The following is a 23,253-nucleotide window of genomic DNA, read 5'->3' as shown; positions in this document are numbered from 1 at the left end:
GGGTAAGAGTATCAAACTACTGTTGTGATGCCAGTAATTAGCCCCCAAAGTGCCATACAACCGACTTGGCTCTTGTGCTTGAGGATAAGTAGGTTTAACTGGAAAAGGACAAGCAAGTCTATGAAAATATCTATGACAACTAAATCATTTTGAGGGGTAAATGTGCAGGGTTTGGAGTCAGACAGTGACATCCAAATGTCTTTTTGGCTTATTAGCTGTGGGAGCTAGTTAATCTCATTAAAGGTCATCTGGGGATAATAATAGCATCTCCATGGAGCAGTGCTGTGAGAATTAAATGAGAAATTTGCACAGATGTTAGCTTGTTATATATGATTAATAATATATTAATGTAGTACATTATAAAGTTAATAGATACTGATTGTTATGACATAATATAATTATTATTATTCCTTATATATGGCTTCCTACATGTTCCATTTTTCTTCCAGGGACATAATAAGCTTTGAGGCAGAGATTTTTGTCATGTACTTTGGTGACTCCCTAAATGCAATGCACATTGAAACCAAGACACCGTATTTTCTCATTTATTGACAATGATTCGCTTTATTCAAGGCCTTTGGAGATTAAAAGCTCTACTCTGATTCTTTCATAATTTTTTCTTTCTCTTTGTATGTGTGTAGCTAGCCCTGCTCTTAGAACTGACTGATTAGATATTTGCTTTGGCTTACATATGGTTCAAGGGAAAGAAAAAGGGAAGAACAGGAGAGGGAGAAAAAATTTCCCATGATACTTGGATGGAAGAAAAGGAGGAGAGAAAAGACCGCACAAGACTATGTACCCGAGAACGAAATAATCAGGTAGAATTTACTGAACTCAAGAAATGAGAAAGTTATTTTGCACACAGGGTCTCCTAAAAAGCAGCTAGGGGTCGGTGTGGGGATGCAGCATGGCGTTAGTACCTCGAGTTGACCAGTAGGTGGTGTGTTACCAACTTGCAGCAGCTGGTTTGGAATTTGGCACCAGGCAGATGGATGGTTGGACAGCTTCAGGAAGTGGCAGCTGGCGGGGGTGGGGGTGGGGTCATGCTTTCTGATCATGTGTGCATGGGATGGATGCTATTTGGGAATTTCTGCTTAGGGGACGTCTCTGAGAAACTGAATCCTAGGTGCTCAAGCATGACCATGCTTCCCGCTCTTCCTGCATCCTTTGAACCTAGTACTTCCACCACTTTCAGTGACTTGCTATCAAATATTGCTTCGGCAGGGTAGAGAATCATGACTTATTTGAGAGGAAGTGTCTGACTTTGTTAATGGATGGTGAGGCTTTTCTACGCTGGATCTTTTTTCTTGATCACGTTTCTTGTCAATGGCTTTCTCTTTGTGTAGAAGATTAAAGTATTTAAGTATGAACTTCAGTATGATTATCAGTCTAGTATCTTTTTTCTTATATAAAAAAGGGTCTCATTTGAAAAAGAGCAGTTGATACACATTTGTCATGAGAACAGTAGGAAAAAAGCCGATAGGCATAAAGAAGCGGAGGAAACTATATGTGACTCCAACTCCCACAGGTAACTACTGTTAAAAATTGGACATATAAGTCTCAGACTTTTACATGTTCGTCTGTTTTCTTAGAAAAATGAGATCATACTGAATATATTGTTTTATAACTTGTGTTTTTCACTTAATCTATGCCACATATTTTTCCACGTTAATATATTTCAACATTATTTTTATGATGATTGCATAATGCTACATCTTATGAATGTGTTATAATTCTACCACTTTTGGCACATAGATTGTTTCAGATTTTTCACTAACACAGGCGGTGCTGTGAGAAACATCCTTACATATGTGAAAATCCATATTATTTTCTTGGGATATATTCCTAGAACAGAAATTAAAGAATTAAAACATATACATATTTTAAAAGCTTTTGCTACATATTACAAATTTATCTTCCTCACATGTTGTAGCAATTTATAATCTTGCCAGCAGAGTATACAGGTGCCATTTTCCAAACCTCCTGCCAACATTGGGAAGTATCGATTTTCCATCTTTGTCAAGTTTATGGATAATAAATGGTATCCTATTATTGTTTAATTTGTACTTGTTTTTAGGAAAAATATTTTTTCAGATGTACATTGGTCATTTATATTTCTCCCCTTGTGACCTATTTATAATATCCTTTGTCTAGTTGTTAATTATAAAGGCTACTTTATGATAAGGCTATTAACCCTTTATCATACAGACTTCATTTTAAAATCTCATTTTGCCACTTGTGATTTAATTTTTGTTATAGTGAGGTTATTTTTGACATACAGAAATCTTACATTTTATTCATTTAAATATTTAAAAAATTTCTTCATGGTTTCTGCTTTTAGAATTATAATTAAAATAATTTTCATGATAAAAATATTTAACCATATTTAGAATGATTTTAAGATTATAAAAACATTCACACCATTTTCTTCAAGTTTATGGTTTTATTCTCACATTTTACTCTTCAGCTTACTATGCATTTACTTTGTGTATGATGTGAGGTAATAATTGCATCTTTGTTTTTTCTAGTAATTTTTCAACCAGTTATTGAATGATTTTTTTCCTCACTGGGTCTAAATACCATATTTAATAAATAAACATGTTAGTATAGTACTTGTATTTATATTTCTGGGCTTTCTGTTCCATTGCTCTGCTTCTTTTGGCATCAGTGGTGAACTCTTAATTCTTGATTTTTTAGCCTGTTTATCACCTAGGACCCTCCTTGTTTCTAAAAATTTCTTTACCATTCTCAGGTTTCTTTCAAATAAACTTCAGTATTACTTTTTGCTTTTTAGGGCCACACCCTCAGCATATGGCAGTTTCCAGGCTAGGGGTTGAATTGGAGCTGTAGCTGCCAGCCTACACCATGGCCACAGCAACGCTGGATCCAAGCCACATCTGAGAACTACACCATAGCTCACAGCAATGCCGGATCCTTAACCCACTGAGCGAGACCAGGGATTGAACCTGCATCCTCATAGATCCTAGTCAGATTGTTAACCACTGAACCATGAAGGGAACTCCTTTCTGTTTTCTTAATAGAGTTTTAATTTTTTTAAATTTGTTTACTTTTTTATTATTCCTGGAAATATTGTTGTTATTGTTGTTACTATTATGAATAAAGTTTTTTTCCTCATTATGTTTTCTAATAGTTTTTGGCTATTATATGGAAAATGCTATTAATTTTGTGTAGTTATTTTTTTTTAATGTTCACTAACATTTCCAACTATTTAAAATCTTTTTTAAAAGTTGATTTGGAGTTCTTTTGTGCCACAGTGGGTTAAGGATCTGGCATTGTCACTGCAGTGGCTTAGGTTGCTGCTGTGGTATGGGTTTGGTCCCTGACCTGGGAACTTCCACATGCTGCAGGGTACAGCCAAAAAAAAAAAAAAAAAAAAATTGATTAGATTGAATAAATGATTACAACATGTACAGGCTGGGTAATTTTGTCTCCTGCTTTCTCATAATTCTTTTTTTAGTTTCTTTTTCTTACCTAGTCCAGAACAGAGTGCTAACTAAGGATAGTGACAATGAGCATTCTTTTCTTGTTTGATTCTGATTTTAAAGTTAATACTTCTAGTATTACACCATTAGATATGAGACCTGTGTTTGGTTTGAGATATACAATCTTTACTATGCTAAGAAAAATTTTCCTAGAGTTCCCATTGACCTAGCAGGCTAAGAATCCAGTTTTGTCACTGTTGTGGCCTGGGTCACTGCTGTGGTGCAAGTTTGATCCCTGGCCTAGGAACTTCTACATGCAATGGGCATGGGAAAAAAAATTCTCTTAACTCTATTTTATTAATTTTTTTAAATTGGCATTTAATTTTATCAAAAGACATTAATAATTACCTATTTGCGAAACCACAAGCTTGTTTCCATTGACTTATTTATGTCATTATGCTAGTGCATTCCTTAATATTGAGTTTTTTTTTCATCTCAAGGGTAAACTATGTTTCTACAGGAGGTTAGTCTGTGGTTTCCTTTATTATGTTTTATCAGTTTGTTTAAGTCAAGAGTATTATGTTAGCCTTCTGTTAGTCTTGTCCACTTGATCATTTTATATAGCCTGGGAATTATCTGTGGCTTCAAGCCACAAAAGCATTTGATTGTGTAAGTAATTTAGACTAAAAACTTTTCTTGGAAACAATTTCTCAATAACTTTTATGTTATTAATTAATTAATTCTTTTGGCTTTGATATGTGGTGTTCTCATTATTGAAAAATTCTAAGCATTCTGTGATTTTTTTTTCTTCTTTTCCAATAAATGCTTATTTATTTATTTATTTATTTATTTTGTCTTTTGTCTTTTGTTGTTGTTGTTGTTGCTATCTCTTGGGCCGCTTCCGCGGCATATGGAGGTTCCCAGGCTAGGGGTTGAATCAGAGCTGTAGCCACCGGCCTACGCCAGAGCCACAGCAACGCGTGTCTGCAACCTACACCACAGCTCACGGCAACGCTGGATCGTTAACCCACTGAGCAAGGGCAGGGACCGAACCTGCAACCTCATGGTTCCTAGTCGGATTCGTTAACCACTGCACCACGACGGGAACTCCAATAAATGCTTTTTTAAAGGAGAGTTATAAAAATTTTCCAAATTGGCTTGGCTCTTTTTTAACTTATGTTTTATAATTGCTTTGTAATTTTACTATAGAGTGGTTATAGAAGTGGACAAAATAATTTCTTTTGGGGGGAACTTACTTAGGATATTTTGATGGCCTGATATAAATTAAGTTTCTGCAAACTTTAAAAATGATCTTTTCTTAAAGGAGTAGACAGAAGATCCTTCTCTTCAGTCATTCATTTATTCATTCAACATGGTTTCAGCCATGTGTCTCCTACATGTCAGGCATTGTCTTAGGCATTGCAGGATATAAAATGAACAAGTCAAATGCTTTCTCTAAGGCTGTCCGAGTTTAAATGGCACATAGACACATGAAGGTCTAACTATAATACAGAATAAGAAATGCAACAGCAGTAGAAATACAGGAGAAAAATTTAGGCCCAGCCACAGGTTCTGAAAATACAAAGGTATCAAAGACACCACCATGGACTCTGAGAGGCTTTCTAAAGCAGAGACAGGCTTCTGAAGTCAAAGTGACTAGGAAATCACTGTAGCCATTCAGTAAGAAATTAAGACATATGAGAGATGTAAGAAAACAAGAAGAGAAGAGGGGATTTTCACATTTAAGGGGCAAGTAGAAGAAAAGTCCACATAGGAGGCTAAAGGAGGCAGGAGTAACATTTTACAGAAGCTGCAGGAGATCATTTTAAGGAGAGCTTGTTGAGTTGGTTCAAATGCAGCAGAGAAGTCTAGTAAAATTAAGGCAAAGCCAATAGCCTTGATCTTCGGTGACTTGGAGGAGGCAGTTTCCATGAAGTGGATGGGAGAAACCAGACCATAAGCAGGCTGAGACTTTAAATGGGATGTGAGATGATAGAGACAAAAAATTTTTCTCCAGGAGCTTAGTCGTGAGGAATGAGCAGGTTAGGGTGTGTAAAAGAGCAAAGGATCAGATTGTGTTTTTAGGACACAGAAAACCATGAGCATATTTAGATAATGAGGGTGAGCAGACAGGGAGAGGACCCATGGTTGTTAGCCAAAGGGTCCTAGACACGTGGGAAATACAAACCCAGGGGGTGGATAACCTCTGCTGGGAGGAGGACACATCTTTTTGCATTGAAGGAAATGATTTGTACCTGTAGGCAGTATGGGCAGGGAGATGGGATCTCCCCATTTCTTCCCACGGCTGGAAGCTGTCCTAGTAAAACCGTCCATTACACTCGTCGACTTGGTTGGGAAGGTCCTGCTGTCTTGATCTGCACTGATAATTTGCTTCACTGGTAGGATTCAGGCTCCATCCCTTCATCTCTGCCAAGAGAAGAAGGAAAGCATTTCTGTGTTTACTTTTCCTGAGGCTGTTATTTTCTGTTGGTCATAGAAGGGTTTCCCTTTTTTTGTTAATTATGTGGTACATAATAGACCATCAGAACAATTAACAAGTCAATTGCAAATAAAGTAATTGACGGATGCCATAAAGTCACAAAGGTTTCTGTTGCTGTAAGTACAAAGTAAAAATGAATCAGATAATATTTCAAATCTTCACTAGGCCTCCTTCTCTGTTTCTGATTAATCATTGTCACGTGTTTACAGAGCTGACATGCAATTTAGCACAGTGCATTTTGGTATCTGCGGTTTAATTCTATTACTAACTTTGAACCCTTAAGGAAGGATACATTTTGAAGCTTGCAAAAAGTTTTCATTTGTACTGTGTTAGCTCCCACGTGTCGCTAACAAATTAATCCCCTGAAAGAATGGCAAGATTGAGGGTTTTTTAATTTTTTTCTGTTATTCTGAAAAAACCTATCTTCTGTATAGAGGGAAACTTCTGGTTTGATTGACACTGTAAATAATTAGACAGAATCCAAAGATGAAAAATTGCCCGCACAAGCTTCTCTATTGAGTAAGATCTCACTTATTAAAAATCAAATTTGACAGTTTAACAGACTCATTATGGTTGAGAAATCCCCTGGGGCATTTTAACCTTTTAAAATCTTTTTTGGATATTCAGTTTGTCAAAAGTGCTGAGTCTCTGTCATATCTCCACTCTGCCCTGCTTGGGCACTGATTTGGGGAAGTGTCTCTTACCCTATATCAAAAAGTCAGACACCCAAGGTCAGATGCTATCCAAAATCAGATGGTTCAAAGACTTTCTCTGGAGAGAGGGACCAAGACGGTGGGGATGGGGGTGGGGTAGGCAAATCTGCTCAGGTGAGAAGTATGAATTCAATAAAGCGTTCAAGATGGTTTCCACTTCAGTGAGCAACACAGGAAACAGCAAGTTGGTCCCATTTCCTGGCATACTGAAGGGGGCAGCCGCACCTCTGTAAAGTGCTTTGTAAATTTCATGATCATTTCTGCTTCCACTGTCATTCCCTAGCTGTTATCTCAACAGTGCCCCCAAATGTTGCTACAATTCAACAGATAACTATGCGGAAGTTTGGCTTTAAGCTGCCTGAAATCATTTCCATTAGCTCTTTAGATAAAGCTGCATTTGATATTCTTCCTTAACCCCTCGCAGTCTGCCCCTCAGCAGCATTACTTGGCACAGGAGCCCCGCCTTTGAAATTAAACCTAAGCATTCTTAGACTGCTAGGCTGCCCTCCTCAGAACGCACCACTCTGTCTTGTGGCTCCTCCGACAAACTGGAGCCTAGGATGATCAGAAAATGAAACCAAGATGGACCAGCGGATTGATGAGGACCGGAGGCACCTGGAAAGGAGAGCCGCTTCCACCTGCTGTACTGTCTGCGGTTCCTACTTCTTGCTGTTCAAGTGACCCAGTGAAAACCTGAGGGAGATAAGAGAGCAGACGGACTGCCAGCCTTACCCCCCACCCTTGCCTACAAACACATCAACTTTCCACTTCCAGTGACCTGCTCTCCAGGGTGACTTGTCAGCTGTTCGGGTTTTGTCTCTAAAAGAAAACAAATCGTGGAATGTACTGCTCTACATGCTAATAAAATGGCTGAGGCAGCTCAGGGGTTATGAGGTTGGCGATTTAGGAGCATAATGATCGTTTCTGACCTCCTGGCACACAGCGGTATTTATCAGGAGGTGCATGTGACTGGTTAAGACACAGAGCCCCAGCTTGAAGGAAACAGCTGCTTGCCCAGTGCTCTGGCTCTTGGCAGCTGAACAGAAAGGGTGCTGATGTGAGGAATACCGACCAACCACCCCAGTAAGTAACTGGAGAACTATCTTGTGAGTGTGTCTGTGTGTGTATGTGTATGTATGCTCAAACGTGTTTTGCAAGTCGCTCAGAATTTTTCATTTTGATTTTGGTTTCCCTCTGGCATTAAAGGAGATATTTTACTTGTACCTGTTGCTAATAGCCATTTGTGTTGTTACTGATTTTTTTTTTTTTCCCCAGCAACGTTGTTTTCTAACTTTAAGGATGAATAAGGCATATTGCTTGATTCTTATCTAGGAAAGAGCAAGTTTATTTCCTGGCATTCGGATTTTTTATGGTCCATGATGTTTAGGTTCAAAGCCAAGATTCGGATTATGAAGCAGAGACTATTAAAGTGAGTTGATGACTAGATTTGATTTTAATCAGTTTTACCACTGACACTTGGAAAATAATTGTTTTGGGGAATAACTTGTGGCTTGTTTGTATGTTGGACTGGATCATTCCTAGTCAGTTTTGAAGACTGTCTCATTTAACTATGCGTGACTACTACAATCCGGAAAGCTAACCAAATAATATTTAGATTTAGATTAGAAGTCATATTTAGATTTCAGGTGTGCTTTCTAATTCATTGAAAAATATGTTTTATAGTTCTTTTCTTCTCATCTTCATTACTTTACAGCCAGAACTTTTTAGTGAATTTTATTACATTTATAGTTGTACAACAAACAGCCAAATTTTTTTATCGTCCCTGGTCTTCCTTGTTTCAGGTAAGGGAAAGTTTATGGTTTATGCTGGGCAGTGTCTTTCTTTCTTATGACTTGGATTATAAAAGTGCTGTCTGAAGCCAGTTATCAACTCTGGTGGTGGGGGGCGGTCTGGCCTCTAAAACTGAGAGGACTTGTTCTTTCTTTGGTTCATTTGGCAGTTTTGGAGCCTGCTCTTGGGAGAGCAGGCACCATCCTGGCACAAAGCTGCTGTTCAGGGGCTTTGGTCTTTCTGTAGTAGTTGCCAGAGAGAATGTTTTAGAAGAAAGGAAAGGGGGAGTTTCCGTCCTGGCTTAGTGGTTGCAAACCCAACTAGTATCCATGAGGATGCGGGTTCAATCCCTGGCCTCACTCAGTGAGCTTAGGATCCGGCCTTGCCTTGAGTCGTGGTGTAGATCACAGACTCATCTCAGATCTCGCATGGCTGTGGCTGTGGCTGTGGCATAGGTGGGCGGCTGTAGCTCCAATTGAGGCCCTAGAAAAAAGGAAAAGGGATCTGTGAGTCTGTTTCTGTTTTGTAAATAAGTTTCTTTGTATTGTTTTTAAAATTAGACTCCACATAGAAATACTATTGTATGATATTTGTCTTTCTCTGACTGACTGACTTCACCTAGTATGATCATCTCTAGGTCCCCCCATGTCGCTGCAAATGGCATTATTTCATTCTTTTTTATGGCTGAGTAATAATCCACCACATATGTGGGGAGGGATGAATTGAAAGTTTGGGACTGACAGGCACACGCTACTGTATGTAAAATAGATAATAGGGATCTACTGTATAGCACAGGAAAATCTACTCAATATTCTATAATAAGCTATATGGGAAAAGAGTCTGAAAAAGAATGGATATATGTATAACTGATTCACTTTGCTGCACACCTGAAATTAACACAATATTGTAAGTCAACTGTATTCCAATAAGAATTAAAAGCAATAACAACAACAACAAAACAAAGGAAAAGGGGAAAGGGAGAGGGCAGAGCTCTGAATTGATGATAGAAACATCTGCAAGTGACAGGCTTCTGAATCAGGGCTCTGGGGCCAGGTAACAAAACAAGTGCCCTTTTCTGGATTGCCTGGACATTAAGGAGGAGGGCAGAGGGTGGTTGCTTTGCTTTGAATTCCCTCCAATTATTTTGCCTGAGAGAAATCCAGGGCACCCTGAAGTGTGCTTATTTCCCTAGGTGAGTGGCAGATTGTCATATACACTCAAGTTGTTCAGTTTGCCTGCAATTTCTGCCCCCTGCATGGAGGGACCACTGCTCTCCCTTCACCCCACCCCGCTCTCCACCTGGCATGGTCCGTGGAGAATGGATTGAAAAGGACAGGCTGGTTCTGCTGAAGTTGCCCTCAGCACAGTTGGTCCAGAGTATCATATCAGCCAAAGATCTGGGATGGAAGCAGATTTGGATGCCTGGCTAGTCTGGTTTTGACAAAACCTAGAGCATCCAATGAGAAAACAGTATTTCCAACTCCTTCATTCCTCTTTGTGCCAACTGGGTAAGGTCCCTGGGTTAGCATGTGGTCACATGACCCAGAGAGTTAGTTCCCTGGATAGAAGTTCTCAGGCTAGGGATCAGATTGGACCTACAAGGAAGCCACAGAAATGCAGGATCTGAGCTATATTTGCAACCTAGACTGGAGCTTTCAGCAACGCCGGATCCTTAACCCACTGAGAAAGGCCAGGAATTGAACCCTCATCCTCATGGATACTCATTGGGTTTTTAACCCACTGAGCCACAATGGGAACTCCCCAAGGGGCCATTAATGAGGAATTTTGCTTCTGGAATAGTCTCCCCTTTTCCGAAGGCTGATAATAGAAAAGAGCTCCCAGGTGAAACTGTGTCTCCAGAATCATAAGGCCATACACCATAAAACTGGGAGGGGTCTGTATGGCAGTCTGAGTGTCCTTTGAATGATAACACCTGCTGAATTTTTGAAAGCCCACTGATTATTTTGAAAAGCCTAGTGATATCTTGACTTTCAACATGTTAACATCGGACTAATAGAAATAATTATTTTATGTGCAGACAGCACATCCATGAAGCCAAAGCTTTTTGATTCTGGGATAGGAACTATAGCATGCACAACTTCATACCTTCATTTCAAAGATGAGGGGATTGTAGCAAATGTATCTGGGTCCTAGTGCTAGTGAGTGGCAGAGCTTGTAAAGGGTTACTTGAAAAGAGTAGCTCTTGTACTACTACCATCATAATATTAACACTAATACTTATAACTTACATTTATTGTGCACTTCCTATGCCAAATGATGTGCTAAACAAGTATTTATTTTCATACAATCCTCAAAGTAAGTCTATGTATTTTATATAATTGTTCCTGTTTTATAGATAGAGAGTCAAGTTCAGAGACTACAACCACTCGCCTATGTATGGCACAGGCAGAAGTGACACTGAGGACTGACTCCAGAACCTGCCTATATTAAACAGACAAAAGAGGAGCTCTTATGCTAATCCCACATGCTGAAGCTTAAACGCTCACAAAATGCAAATGAGAATATTTCGGCACCCTACGATTAGATGCACAATGTGTGTTGTGGCCCTTTCGGACTCTCCAGGGCAGGAAGGGTGAGGTTTCCCCTTGTGACAGTCCAAGCCCAGGCTTACAGGGCCACGCTGACCAGCAGTGTGTTTTTCTCTGTAAGAGCTGTTCTCTGATGGCCCTCCCACGGGTCAGAGCGGAGACTGAGAGCTTTGTTATTACCCGGGAGCACATTGCACTTGCTGTCTCTGCTGGCCTTTTCCTCAATTTTTCCTGTCACTCCTTCCTTTGGAGGACCATCTGCAGCCACGCCCTACCCCAAACAGCTGGCCTAGGGGGTGATAACACTAGGGTCAGACCTATTCATTGTGTGGCTCAACATGGAAGGTTGGTCGTCCAAAGAGGTTATTGTCCTTTAGGAATAGAAGCAACCCAATCCTTCCCTCTCTTTGCTCTGTTTGTCCAAGCTGTGAGGGAGGGTCCCTGGCCAGGGCGCTGGGTGTGGGCAGGGAGGGAGGAGAGATGTGCTTTTGTCTGTTTGCCTGGGAGGGTGACCTCACCTGTGTTTGCCTTGGGGCACACAACTCCCTCCACCTGCCACTTATCTAAAGACTGACTTTCTCACTTGTGGGCCATGAACCTGTGGCTTTCCTGGGTCATCAACCAGAGACAGAGCCCTGAGAAAGCCCTACCTGTAAAACTCTTCTAAAAATTTAATTTAGCTCTCCATATTTCATCCTGTGAATAAATGTCAAAACGAGGGCTGGCGATGAGAAAGAGCACTGAGTAAGTAGCAGAAGGGTCTTTTGATTAATCAGGAGGAAAGTTAAGTACACCATTTTGCATGTCTTTGAGAAAGTTGTCAATTTTTTACAAGGGTGCTATAACAAGATTGCACATTTTGAAGAGCAAAATATTTACAACTAGATGAGGGAATTTATCATCTACTTCTCACCTGCCTTTTGCCTTTAAGCCCAACTCAAGAGTAATCAGCAATATGGTCTATTAACCCAGAACCACTGGAAATTACCTCCAGTTATTTCTGGGAATTGGTTATTTCCATAGCAATTGGCATGGTCCAGTGGATGTTACATGGAGACATGTGAGACAGACTCAGAATCGTGGTAGAGTCCACAAGTCAGACTCCAGAGCTGGTGTGAAGAAAATAAAGTGATTATGTTCCTGAAGTCTTTTATAAGAAAGCACATTTTGCGATGCAGTTTTGTTTCTTGTTTTTTGTTTTTTTGCTAGCTTATGTTCCAAAGAACCTTTTCTCAAAGAGTTAATTCTCTTGAGTCCTACTTTCTCTTTGTATTGATTTCCCACTTGCCTCCCCTGGAGTTGTTTAGCAGTTTGTGTGTCACATTCCCATGTTTTATAGATTTGGAAGTCTGGGGTTTCTGCTGTTTCCAATGATCATAGTAGTGTACCTTTGGAGTCTATGATATGTATGTACATTTGCTGTGATTTCATCTTCTTTGAGCCCAGCTACAATGTCAAAAAGACCAACTCCTGCTGGGAATTTTCTTGTATTAGACACTTTCTTGCACTTTGCCACAGTCTTGTGAAGGAAGGACACCATCACCCTTGTTTGCAGTGAGGAAAATGAAGATGAGCAAAAGTGTATGACTTGCCCATGGTCATGGGACTGGTAGGTGACCGAGCTCAGCTAGGTCCTCAGTCTTCTGACTCTGAATAATATCTATGGAATTGTTCTCTGTGGTCCCAGTGCTGTAATTTGTGTTATCTTCTCATGGGTGAAATGATGACTGCTATCTCACACATGTCAGTGATGATGTTTCCAAAGCCTTTGGATATTTGGCTTCAGAAACGGGGTCAGCTTAGGTTCAGACACAATAATATTTGTTTTGGGTAGTCTTTTTAAAGGAACTTAGTGGTCATTTTCCTACCCTGCAGACCCAATGTGGTTAAATTGGAGTCATACACATCTGTGGCATGACATAATATTCAGCTTTTAGAAGGGGTCTTTTTTTTTTTTTTTTTTTTTTGGTCTTTTTTGTCTTTTTCTAGGGCCACACCCATGGCATACATAGGTTCCCAGGCTAGGGGTCTAATTGGAGCTGTAGCTGCCGGCCTACACCAGAGCCACAGTAATGCCACATCCAAGCCACATCTGTGACCTACATCACAGCTCGTGGCAATGCTGGATCCTTAACCCGCTGAGCAAGACCAGGGATCGAACCCACAACCTCATGGTCCTATCAGATTCATTAACCACTGAACCACAGTGGGAACTCCTAGAAGGGGTCTTTTTTTTTTTCGAATTAAAAAGCATAGTATAATGTCCAGTACGTGGTCCCCTTGCCCAACAAAACCATCTGCATTCTTGGAAGTTCTGCCTGGTTTCGGTGCTTATCCCCATGGGGAAACAGTGTTCTTTGCCCACCAGGAACAGGGTCCCATGACCATTTCCCTCTGCAAAGTTTTCTGCTCACAATGAGACAGTCTAAGTTTGCTAGAATAATTGAGAAACTTCAATTTCTGTTATTGCAATCCAGTTCATTGTATAATCAGTACGTTGGCAAGGTCCTAAAAATGCAGTGTGTGATGCCTGATGATTTCACAGTGCAGCTGAGATGGTGAGAGCTTAGAGGCCGAGGAGAGGGGAAAAACGAGTGATCAGCTTTACGACAATAACAGCTGTTATAGGGTTTCTTTCTAAATAGATTTTTTTTGGGGGGGGGAATGGATGTGGAAAGTAGCCTTCTTTGAATTTAAAAAATCCTAAAAAATATTAAATTCATGAACTGACTCAAAGGGCATTCTTCCTCAGTAGACGACAGTGTAATGATCAGAACTTCCTTCACCTTTCGAGAGGATAAAAGGGGAATTTTTTTTTTTTTTAAAGAAAAGAAAAAGATGAAATAACCGGTTAAAGATTTACCTTCCTGGGCTACAGTCTGTAGAGTTGGAGTACTATAAACTTTGATGACCGTACTGTAAGTGGAGAATTCAACTCCATATATTCGGGGTTTATGTAGCTGCAGACACCCCAACATCTTTGAAGTTTCTATGCAATCAAATGGGTAGTTTTGTTTTCTGAAGGCTTCTCTGTTGGCCCTATCTTTGCACTTCACTTAGTGTTGGTTTAGCTGGACCTGTCCCCACCTCACAAAATGTTCCGAGACCTCGCATAGATCATTATGCCATTGATTTGCTTTAGTATTATAAGTGTGCTCAGACTTTCATCTTTGACTGTGTTCCAGGTACAGTCTTAGATGGAGAACTAATAAAGAGGAAAAATAACACAGAAAACTAGTTGATTACAGAACTTCATTTAGTCACCTCATTGCTGATGCTTGTTTCAAAAATCACAGACCAAGTAACTGCATTTCAGTGTGTTTAAGTGATTTTAATAAAAGCTTCTCCTTTCTCCTCTCTGAAGTATTTGTGGTAAAGACTTTAGCAATTGATAAACTGGCTAAAAGGAAGGAGAAGAACTCGGGCAGAGGGTCCAGCAATCACTCATGGAATCAGATTCCATATTTAAAAAAGAAGAGAAAAGAGAGTTCCTTCCTTAAAAAAGAAGAGAAAGCTCAGCTGTAATGAACCTGACTAGTATCCATGAGGACACGGGTTCAATCCCTGGCCTCACTCAGTGGATTAAAGATCCGATGTTTGCCGTGAACTGTGGTGTAGGTCCCAGGGGTGACTAGGATCCTGAGTTGCTGTGGCTGTGGTTAGGCCAGCAGCTACAGCTCCAATTCAGCCCCTAGCCTGGGACCTTCCATGTGCTGCATGTAGGGCCCTAAAAAGCCAAAAAAGAAAAGAAAAGAAAAAGAGACTGTTTAATCACTCTTCCATTTTGTGTTGAGGAAGTAATATTTTTGCCTGTCATCCAACAATTCAAAATGGGCTGAACCAAGTTTCCTTGGAGTCTTTTACTTAAGTTCACTTTGGGAAGGTTCCACCTAGGGATTCCCTTTTAGGAGTAGATAGGCTATAAAACTATCCTGGTTTTGCAGAATTCTTTGGATGTAGGATCAAGGAGCTAGGAAGAACAAATATCACTTTCCAGCCACACTCTAACAACTTGCCCTGTGACTATCAAGAATGAACATTCTCAAATCTCTAGTTCATCTAGCTGTCTGGAACTCACCAACCACACAAGACTTTAAAACAGTTTTAAAATAGAAAACCTGAGTATGGTTTCCATATTTGGTTCTGGAAAACTCATACCAAGAGTTCAATTTGACTGAACTATGGATTCTGCTTCACTTACAGTTCTGCTTTTTAAAAGTAGAAAGTATTTCATTTATGCATGGAACGACTGCCATTCAAAGTCCTAGGAGTTGGCAGAATGTTTTAGAGATCATTATTTTTTCATGGCAAGGACAGGGCTCAATCTGAATGGTAGTGCTCGAGATTTCTCTGCAGTCTCTTTCTGTCCCTACTCACGTTACCCCTGATTCTAAGATGAATCTGTCTCTCTTTCTATTTTCATTTTGTAGTAGGCATTTAAACTGAATCTGCTACTGGAAGAAGAAAGAAACTGGTGTTTATTTTCACAACACCCAGAGGTAGACATTACTGCTGATGCTTTTGCAGAAGAGAACACTAAATTTCAGCAGGGGCGTGAGTGCCTTGCACAAGGTCATGAGACAGTGACTTGTAAAGCTTGAGTTTTGGTCCTGGTCTTCCTAGAAACAAGTGCCTGCCTTTTCTATTCCATCACACTGTTCTTCACTATGTTTGTGTTAAAAGTTGATACTATGGAAAAGGCAGCCATTCTATGGAGTCTGTATTCTGCTGTTCCTGTCATGCCCAGTGCATAACCATTTCCACTAGAAGCATGCTGCAGGACAAAGAAACATCCGAGGACTCTGGATTCAAGATTGCATCCTGCAGTCTCATCCTGTTTCCACTGTTGAGAATGGTCTCTCAGCTGTGGTGCTCTGTACCTTGGGCATTCTGTCTCTGCAGAACTGAGCCTCTGGCAATACTCGAAAATCACTGTACCGTCTCAGACAATGCCAGGTATAGAAAAGATCATGACCATAGGACCTGGCTGATTAACCAGCAGTGACAGTTTGCTTTACATTATATTTGATTTGTTCAAGAGGTGACATCATATTGGCACCAAGAGGGGACATCATATTCACGCTTTAAATGGTTTCTTCAGAGTTCCTGTTGTGGCTCAGTGGAAACAAATCTAACTAGCACCCATGAGGATGCAGGTTCGATCCCTGGCCTTGCTCATTGGGTTAAGGATCCGGTGTTGTCATGAGCAGTGGTATAGGTCACAGACTAGGCTTGGATCCCGCATTGCTGTGGTTTAGGCCAGAAGCCACAGCTGCTATTCAACACCTAGCCTGGGAACCTCCATGTGCCGCAGGTGCAACCCTAAAAAGACAAAAAAAATAAAGAAATAAATAATACATGGCTTCTTGGGGACATGATTTCACATAGGTAGGAGGGCCATGCAGATCTTGAAGCAGGACCAGAGGAACATGTCTCGCTCTATCTTAATTCTCTATATTTTAGAAGAAGTGTTACCTTCAAACTCTCTTTGGAAGCTACAGGAACTTTGACTGACTTAAGCTACTGATCATGTTACTGTGTAAGAATTACGGCTTTATCTTTTTAGCTGTAAGCTATAAGGACTAAGAAATGCATTATGTTTAAAATTCTGCAACTATTTGGAATATTCTCTCACATCAAGCTTGTGGAAGAGAGGCTAAGATATTTGAAAAATTGTTTAGAGGATTGTAATCATCAGATTTGGAAATTTCACTCAACCAGAAGTTATCAAAACCTCAGTGAGTACATTCTACTTTATAAGACCCCTTATGTGGAAGTCAGAACTCACATTTGAATAACAAAAGTAAAAGTAAAAGAAAATAGCCAAAATGTATTTTTCTATGATTCATATGGCAAATATTTTTAAACATACACTTTGCACTACATATTGCAAAAATACTGGTACAGGATTTATTCTACAGGATATTACCACCTAGTTAATCACATCGATGTTTTTTTAAAATTATTACACCAAACATCTTAAAACACACAAATATTTGTTCTGTAAAAGAGATTTGTACAGAGTTCTATAGAAGTCTGGGGAAAGGAGATGACTACATCAGGGTGAGTCAGGGAAGGGTCCTTAGGGTTGGTAACATTTGAACTGGGTATGAAAGGATAAGTTATCATTGCTCAAGAAGAAAAAACTATATTTTGAAAGACTTCTTTCCAGGAATAACATGTAACTTGGTAGAGATGAATCAATGGGTACATGTTGGAGGAAGAAATGAAGAAAAGGCTCAGAGATAAGGTAGTTCTAGATGGCTACTCGATGGAACTGTTTGCCCTCTGAAGCATTTAGATTTTTTTGAGAATCTTTTAAAGTTAAAAAATATGCTTATTACAGAAAATTTCCAACAGACACGAAAGTAGGCAAAATAATATAACGAACCCTCATGTGTTCATTACCTGACCAGTGGCCAATCTTGTTTCATTTATATCCCCACCCATGTTGTTTTCTTCCTTATTAGCTTTGAAGCAAATCCCAGATATTTCATTTCCATCTGTAAATATTTTAGTATATATTTCTGAGAGATATGTTCTCTTGGCAAATTCACAGTATCATTAATACATCTAAAATAATTAATAATTCTAAAAATTATTGAAGTTTGTAAAGTAAGGGGTAATAAGCATATATTTGCATTTTGGAAAGAAAATCCTGGAGATAAGAAAACAGGTTGGAGAGAAAAAATGCCAAAGACCAATAGAAGTTTCCATAGATAAGTGTGTATCAAGCCAATGGTTATGGAGAAGATGGAAGAATTTTCAGAATGTTTAAAAAGTAAAGTTGATCATTCTTGAGATCAATTATGCTTTTTATTTTTTTGGCCATACCCATGGCATATGGAAGTTCCCAGGCCAGGGACTGAATCCAAGCTGCAGGTGCAGCAACACTGTATTCTTTACCCACTGTTCAGAGGCCAGGGATGGAACCTGCACCTCCGTGGTAACCCAAGTCATTGCAGTTGGATTCTTAACCCATTGCACTATAGCGGGAACTCCAAAAATTTGAAGATTTTAACTTGTGTAATCAGCATATGAATATGCCAATAACTGATGTAGTGTAGGGATTCCTAGAAAGGCAATTTAACCTGATTCTTCACTAGCCTGAGACTATCAGAAACAAATACAAAAATATTTTCCTATTACCCTCAAACAAAACTTTGAGACTTGGAACATTTGGAGTACTTTTGATTGCTCATCTTAAAAGTCATTAACAAAAATTGAAAAACATCCAGTGAATAACATCTAAAATGCCCTAGGGGGAGAGAGGAGCCACTTGGACAGACTGATAACTGACATCTCTTTAGTTTACATATGATTAATAGTTACAAAATTATAAAGGCTAATGGACATGACTTATTCACCAAATCCTCAAACACTAAAGTTTTGAAAGACGTGAATTTGAAATAATGGAATGACCCAATAAACCAAAGTCCAGGACCAAATGGCTCACAGGTGAATTCTTCAAGTATTTAGAGGAGAGTTAACACCTATCCCTCTTAACTATTACAAAAAAGCTGGATCACTTCCAAACTCATTCTGTGAAGCCACCATCACCCTGATACCAAAACCAGAAAAAGCTTATGATGAAATTCAGCATTCATTTATGATAAAAATTCTCCAGAAAGTGGGCATAGAAGGAATATACCTCAATAAAGGCCGTATGTTAACGTATATATAACACACCCACAGCTAACGTCATACTCAATAGTGAAAGCTGAAAGCATTTCCTTTAAGATCAGGAACAAGACAAGGATGCCCACTCTAGCCACTTTTATTCAACATAGTATTGGAAGTCCTAGCCATAGCATTCAGACAAGAAAAAGAAATAAAAGGAATTAAAATTGGAAAGAAAAAACTAAAATTGTCATTGTAGATGGCATGATACATAGAAAATATACTATACATAGAAAATCCTAAAGATGCCACCAGAAAACTAGTAGAGCTCATCAATGAATTTGATAAATTTGCAGACCACAAAATTAATACACATAAGTCTGTTGCATTTCCATACACTAACAACAAATTGTCTAAAAGAAAAATTAAGGAAACATTTACCATCACATCAAAAGGAATAAAATACATAGGAATAAACCTACCTAAGGAGGTAAAAGACCTGTGTTCAGAAAACATAAGACTTTGATGAAGGAAACTGAAGAAGACACAAACAGATAGAAAGCTATACCATGTTCTTGGATTGGAAGAATTAATATTGGTAAAATGACCATACTACACAAGGCAATATACAGATTCAGTGCATTCCCTATCAAAATACCAAAGGCATTTTTTCGTGGAGAACAGATAATTGAAAAATTTATACGGAAACACAAAAGACTGTTGATGGGAATGTAAATTTGTGCAGCCACTGTGGAAAACAGTATGGAGTTTTCTCAAAAAGCTAAATATGGAAGTACCACATGACCCAGCGATTCTTCTCTGGGGTATGTATCTGAAAAAAACAAAAACACTGATTTTAAAATAAGATATTTAAAAACATATATGGACTTCAGTGTTCATAGCAGCATTATTTAGAATTGCCAAGATATGGACTCAAGTGTCCATCAACAGGTATATAGATAAAAAAGATGTGATACACACACACACACATATACACTGCATATGTGCAATGGAATGTTACTCAGCCATAAAGAAGAATGAAATTTTGCCATTTGCAGCAACACGGAAGGGCTTGGAGGGCATTATGCTAAATGAAATAAGACAGAGAAAGATAAATAGGATAACACTTATATGTGGAATCTAAAAAATACAACAAACTAGTGAATTTAAGAAAAGATAGAAGCAAAGTCAGGAATATAGAGGACAAACTAGTGGTTACCCATGGGGAGAAGGAAGCAGGGAGGAGCAATGTAGGGGATTAGATGTGCTAACTATTATGTATAAAATAAGCTACAAGGATATATTGTACAACACAGGGAGTGTAGCCAGTATTTTATAACTATAAATAGAGTATAAGCTTTAAAAATTGTGAATCACTACACTGTACACCTGGAACATATAATATTATACATCACTTACAATTTAAAAAAAGATTAGTTGACTGTAAAAAAACGTATAAATAAAATAATGGAAGGGATTTTTCCACACTTTATGATGAAAATGTTCAAACAAAAAAGAATTGTGTAGTGAATATCTGTCTGCAAATTTCGTTTTACTATTAATAATTTACTCTGTTTGCCTTTTTTCACATATATATCCGTGTATTCATTCTTCTACCCATTGATTGGTTCATCTTTTTTTTTCAAAATAAGCTGTAGGCAGCAGTACACTTTATTCCTTTACACTTCATCATGTGTCATTAACTGGAGTTCAGTATTTGTTTATGCAGAAATTATATTTTACACAAGGGAGATTAGTTTTGCCAAAAGGAATGAAGGTGATTCAAGAAGGATTAACAAAATTCATGGCTTATTGTTACTGGGTTATTTATGAAAATGAGAAACTATTTGAGAACCTCTTGCTCCTCAAAAAAAGTTGTTGCCATATGGAGCAGACACACCCTCCCATAAAACACCCTTTGAGGCCCTGTCAAGTATTGGCTTGGCAAAACCACCTGCCTCTCAGTATATGTTAATTGGATTAGAATGTATCCAAAAAGTGACACCCAAAAGCATCAACTCTTGGCTAGTAAGTGATAGAGCTAGTAAGAGAACAAATCACCTCTAACAGTTACATGTAGAGTATCACTCCCTGCCTGGAACAACTCTGCAGAATAACAAGGCAATGTAGTGAATGGTTTGTAAGTAAAAGCTGTAATACAGGCAATACATTCTATAGAGAGTCATCCTGAGGTTACTCAAGGGGAGCTAGTACACTAGCAGTAGCAAAGGAAGTGAACTTTTCTCACAAGATAGAATTCTTTATCCACATATTGAGAAAAATGCCTCTGTTCATAAGTATTTGTCCTCTGATACCCTCCAAAAGAATTAAAACAGCTTATGATAAGCAGCAAAAATAAAATGAAACTGAAAATGATTAGCATAGGAATAAAACAAGGGCCAAAATATGTCAGTACTAGTCTAGGGAGGAACAAGTTTGGAATTAGAAAGCTTTGAAATGTTCTAAATTAAGCCACATTCTAAAATGTCTGCCAGTTGGCTCAAGAATTGAAAATCAAGCCGAGATGTTGTCTAGAAAATGCATTAGTTCAAATGATTGTTGTTGCTGAAGATCTCTAGCATTCATTTGAAAACTGAAAAATTCAGTCAAATAGCCAGGCATTTGCCTACACAAAAAGCAGACATTCTGATACTAGAACAAATATTTAGGTGTTTTTGACTTTTTCAGTTTCTATTTTGATGTTGTGACCTTTGTTTGTATCAGTGGTTCTTAACTAGGAGCAATTTTACCTTCCAGGGGACATTGGGAGATGTCTGGAGATGTTTTGTGCTGTCCCTACTGGGGGTGGAGGTGGAGTACTCTTGGCATCTGGTGAAAAGAGGCCAAAGATTTTGCTAAACATCCTACAAAGCAGAAGATGGACCCCTGCAACAAAGAATCATACAGCTGTGAACTATCAGTTGTACTGAGTTTGAGAAATCTTGGTCCGTATGAGTCAGTCATAAGTCGTACTCTAACATGCCTTCAAAATACTTTAGATAATTTACACATGACGTTTCTTCTGATAACTGTGTTAAAGAGTAAGTAGTGACAACTTAATACTCTTGACGAAATACTACTGCATCAACACCAGGGCCAAAATGAGATGTCAACATAAAACAAAATTCCTTCAGGATAAGGTTCACAAAAAGCCAAGCTGAGTGGTTCCCAGCACAAGTTGACAACACTCTTTGGTGTCCAAGAGCATCACATGTTGGCAGGCAAGAATACAGATATTTAACTAACAGAACAGTATTCAAAGGAATTAGGGCCACTTTGTTTTTCAGGCAGAGATAAGGATTATTAGATCCTAAGTCATGAGACAGTTCATCTGGGACTCCTCCCTCTGGGACTTGGGGAGCTCATTTCTCTCTTCCTTTGTTCCTCATCAAAAGCTCAGAGAGGAGGAGTTTCCTTCATGGTTCAGCGGTTTATGAAGCTGATTAGGATCCATGAGGATGCGGGTTCGATCCCTGGCCTCGCTCAGTGGATTGAGGATCCGCTGTGAGCTGCAGTGTAGGTGCCAGTGCGGCTCGGATCTGGTATTGCAGTGGCTGGCAGCTGCAGCTCTGATTCAACCCCTAGCCTGGGAATTTCCATATGTCACAGGTACAGCCCTATAAAAGCAAAACAAAAACAGAAACCAGGAAGGAGATCTGAGGGTGTATTGAAAAGAAGTGGATTAATGACTATATGTCTCTGATTGATGTTATTCCCCTTCCCAATTATATAGGCTCTACCTATATTATATAGGCAAACCTATCTTTGCAACCATGGTCTCCTTACTTCTTCATTCTTGTTACAGTTGGTACTCATGTCCTCATCTTTGGTTACATCTTCGTCTCTACTGTGTCATCCCCATCAGCATCCAGGTGTGTTCCCACAACTCTCATCTTATAAAAATACTCATGATCCACATATCCTCTGCCACTTTCTCTTCGTTCAAAACTTAGACCAATTCATTAAACTCATACTCTACACAGCTGTCTTTGTTTCTGTACCTCCTTTCACTCTTTAACTTACACCAACCTGGCTTCTGCCCACAGGTCCAATAAAGCTGTTCTTGTCAAGATTACCAGTGACCTCTTTGTAGCAAAAATTTTAAAGCAGATATTTTCCATCCTTATATTTGACCTCTCAATAGCATTCAATACAGTTGATTGTTTTAAATGCCATGAACATGTTCTTCTCGTAGCCTCGTGGCACAAAATGCTTTACGTTTTCCTTCTGCCCCTCTGACAACTCCTCCTCAAGGTACTTTGCTGCTTTGCCTTCTCTCTGACCTCTAGATGTTGGACTGCCTGAGGCTAAGGTTGGGATCTCTTGTCCTTTCTCTTTATACTTTCTTCCTGAAGAATATGAACCATTTCCTACGGTTTTAAATGCTATTCCCCTGGGGTTAACTCCCAATTTTAAATTCCATTTCTTATCTTTTCTTGGAGCTCTATATTCATATAAATAATAGCTCTTTAAACCTGTACACAGGACTTTCACAGGTATTTTAACCTCAAGGCATCTTAAGCATTGCTCTAGATTTCTTCCAACATGCTCACTCTCTCCATCCTGTCTGTCTTCTCCAACTCAGTAAAGGTGATTATGATCCAGCTAGTTTTCAAGGCTTTCTTTCCCTCACAGCT

General features: G+C 39.1%; 1 protein-coding gene across 8 annotated transcripts in view; it reads left to right on the top strand.

Moving 5' to 3' along the window:
• Positions 1–23,253, top strand: part of RASGRP3 (RAS guanyl releasing protein 3) — a 115,247-nt gene that overhangs the window by 23,218 nt on the left and 68,776 nt on the right. For 2 of the 8 annotated variants that reach the window (XM_021087645.1, XM_003354865.5), the window contains exon 1: positions 6,788–7,739. The exons of 4 other annotated variants lie outside the window; for them this stretch is intronic. The gene's annotated coding sequence lies outside the window, so the exon portion shown is untranslated. Of the gene's footprint in view, positions 1–6,787; positions 7,740–7,988; positions 8,086–23,253 lie in introns of those variants that run through there. 2 more of the 8 variants (XM_021087651.1, XM_021087647.1) reach the window with 2 other exon arrangements.

This window comes from Sus scrofa, chromosome 3 (genome assembly GCF_000003025.6).
Source record: "Sus scrofa isolate TJ Tabasco breed Duroc chromosome 3, Sscrofa11.1, whole genome shotgun sequence".
In the NCBI taxonomy this organism is placed as follows: Eukaryota; Metazoa; Chordata; class Mammalia; order Artiodactyla; family Suidae; genus Sus; species Sus scrofa.
The sequence above is the reverse complement of the archived record's forward strand: the minus strand, read 5'-3'. Positions and strand labels throughout refer to the sequence as shown.